The following is a 3,187-nucleotide window of genomic DNA, read 5'->3' on the forward strand; positions in this document are numbered from 1 at the left end:
GTCTTCGGCTATGTGGATGGCAGCACACCGGAGCCGCCCAAGGTCGTCGTCGACAAGGACAAAGACGGGAAGGAGGTCACCAAACCCAACCCCCTTCACCTGATCTGGTTCCGGGAAGACCAACAGGTACTAGGATACCTTCTGAAAAACCTTTCCAAGGAGGTGCTCGTGCAGGTGACTTCGATCGCCCATGCCCACGAGCTGTGGACAGCGGTGGCGAACATGTTTTCGTCCCAGTCGCTGTCACGCATCAACAACATCCGCGTCGCGCTGTCCAACGCTCAGAAGGGCACTCAGTCCGTCGCAGCATTCTTCGCGCACATGCGCTCCCTCGCCGACGAACTGGCTGCGGCGGGCAAGCCCCTTGACGAGGACGAGCTCATCTCCTACATCCTTGCTGGCCTGGACATGGAGTACCAGCCCCTCGTCTCCGCCCTCGACGCCCGCACCTCACATGTCACCCTTGACGAACTATTTGCTCAGATGAGTAACTTCGATCAGAGGGTGGCCTTGTTCCAGGGTGCCAATGGCGGCTTCAAGTCATCTGCTAACGCCGCCATGCGCGGCCGCGGTGGTGGCTCACACTACCGCGGGCCGCCGCGCGTGAAAGGCAAGAGTGCAGGAGGCACCAACTACAACAACTCTCGCAGCGATGCACGCGGGAACAGCAGCAACGGCGGCGGTCGTCCCTCCTCCAACAACAACATGGGCCGCTGCAACAACTCCACCAAGTGCCCTGACGCCATCCGTTGTCAGATCTGCGGCAAGCCTGGCCATTCAGCCAAGGACTGCTGGTACAGGTTTGATGAAGATGAGGATTTAGATCAAGATGAGAAGATGGCGGGTGCAGCAGATGGATCATATGGCGTTGACACAAACTGGTATGTGGATAGTGGAGCTACGAACCACATCACCGGTGAACTCGAGAAGGTGACCATGCGGGAAAAATACCGCGGGCAAGATCACATCCACACTGCTAGTGGAGAAGGTATGAAGATCAGTCACATTTGTCATTCAATTATTAAAACCCCTCGTAGGAAAATTCATCTTAGAATTTTTTTGCATGTTCCTAGTGCCTCAAAGAACCTACTCTCTGTTCATCGCATTGCCATTGATAACCATGTATTCCTTGAGTTTCACCCCTTCTTCTTTTTGATCAAGGATCAGGCAACGAGGAAGGTGTTGTATCGAGGTAGATGCGTTCGTGGACTCTACCCGTTGATTCCGGAGATTCGAAGATTCAATAAACAAGTTTTTAGTGCCACCAAACTTTCATCTACACGATGGCATGATCGTTTAGGACATGCATCTTTTTCTTTAGTTGAGAAATTGCTTAGGAAAAATAAGCTCCCATTTGTTCGAGAGCACAATGTCGAAACAATTTGTGATTCATGTCAGCGAGCTAAGAGTCATCAACTACCTTATCCTGTGTCTACTAGTATTTCTACCAAACCTTTGTAACTTATTTTTTCTGATGTTTGGGGCCCTGCACCCTCCTCTGTTGGTAGACATACATACTACGTTAGCTTCATTGATGACTATAGCAAATACTCATGGATCTATCTTCTAAAGAAAAGATCCGAAGTGTTCCAAGTCTTCAAAAACTTTCAAGCTCTCGTTGAACGAAAATTCGATAGCAAAATCATAGCCGTCCAGTCCGACTGGGGCGGGGAGTATGAAAAACTCAACTGCTTCTTTCAAGAACTTGGCATATCTCACCATGTCTCTTGTCCTCATGCTCACCAACAAAACGGGTCCGCAGAACGCAAACACAGACACATCGTAGAGGTTGGTCTTGCTCTTCTAGCTGGCGCATCTATGCCCCTCAAATTTTGGGATGATGCATTCCTCACCGCCGTCCATCTTATCAACATACTGCCTAGTCGTGTCATTAATAATGAAACACCCACTGAATGGCTTCTTCAAGTTAAACCAGACTACACAACTCTTCGTGTGTTTGAATGCGCCTGTTGGCCTAACCTCAGGCCATACAACAATCTCAAGCTCATGTTTCGCTCAAAACAGTGTGCGTTTATCGGATATAGTGCTCAACACAAAGGGGTGAAGTGTCTTGACATATCCACCGGACGTGTCTATATCTCCCGTGATGTCGTGTTCGACGAAACAAAATTCCCCTTTGCCGACCTCCATCCAAACGCCGGTGCTCTACTTCGCAAAGAAATCTTACTCTTACCATCCCATCTTACCGGCCTTGAGCATGGGGAAAATAATTGTGATGATCCTTTGTTGACTAATCCTCAAAACCGTGTACATGAGTATTGTGATGATACAGATACATCTCAGGAAAAAGATGGACAAGAAACTACTGAAATCGGTGAAGAAACAGCCCTCAACAGGCATGATTTCATGTGTCCTGTGTTTGGGAGCATATCTCCCTCGGGATCAGGGCTGCAGCAGCTCAGCAGCCAATCTTCCTCGGGATCGGCACGGCTGCAGAATGCCAGTGCCACAGAAACCGCGTCGCCCGCGTCGCCTTCTGTCAGGCGCGGTGCTGTCGACTCGGCGGCTGGCACGTGGCCTTGTGCGGTTGGCTCCGACATGGCACCTGGCCCGCACCAATCATCCACACCCACGTGGCCCGTTGCGGCTCGCTGGCCGGTTGGTGGGTCGTGCCACTACACCAGGCGCCCATGGTCCAGTGCGGATCCGACAGGCGGTCGATCCGATGCTGCTACGGACGCAGGCGCGTGATCCGACGCCGATCTGCTCAGGCCCGCGCCATCATTGCAGCATGATGGGCCGGTTGCCCCTTCGGGATGCGGCACGGGATCTTCTGTGCCGCCCCTCTCCACTCCGTCTGCTTCAGAAGCCGCAGAAAATCCTGCTGCACCGGGGGAATCTGCCTCGGGATTGCTGGGATCGTCAGCTGTCGGATCTTCTGCGCCAGCTCCTCCTCCGCCACGTACACGCCTTTAGAAAGGGGTAATCCAGCCTATTAATTACAAACGTGTAACCAAATTTGGTCTAGCGTGTTCTACAGGAGAACCAAACTGTCTAGATGAAGCACTTGGAGATGCTCGTTGGAAGAGGGCTATGGAAGAAGAATATATGGCACTTCAGAAAAATAAAACTTGGCACCTGGTTCCGACACCACGAGGTAAAAATCTAATTGACTGTAAGTGGGTCTACATGATTAAGAGAAAATCTGATGGAACCATAGACCGTT

The 3,187-nt window shown here is 51.3% G+C and overlaps 1 pseudogene; it reads left to right on the forward strand.

The window, feature by feature from the left end:
* The first annotated feature begins 360 nt into the window (after positions 1-360).
* Positions 361-499, forward strand: LOC125555123 (annotated as a pseudogene).
* Positions 500-3,187: the final 2,688 nt, after the last annotated feature.

Source organism: Triticum urartu, chromosome 4 (genome assembly GCF_003073215.2).
Source record: "Triticum urartu cultivar G1812 chromosome 4, Tu2.1, whole genome shotgun sequence".
NCBI lineage: Eukaryota > Viridiplantae > Streptophyta > Magnoliopsida > Poales > Poaceae > Triticum > Triticum urartu.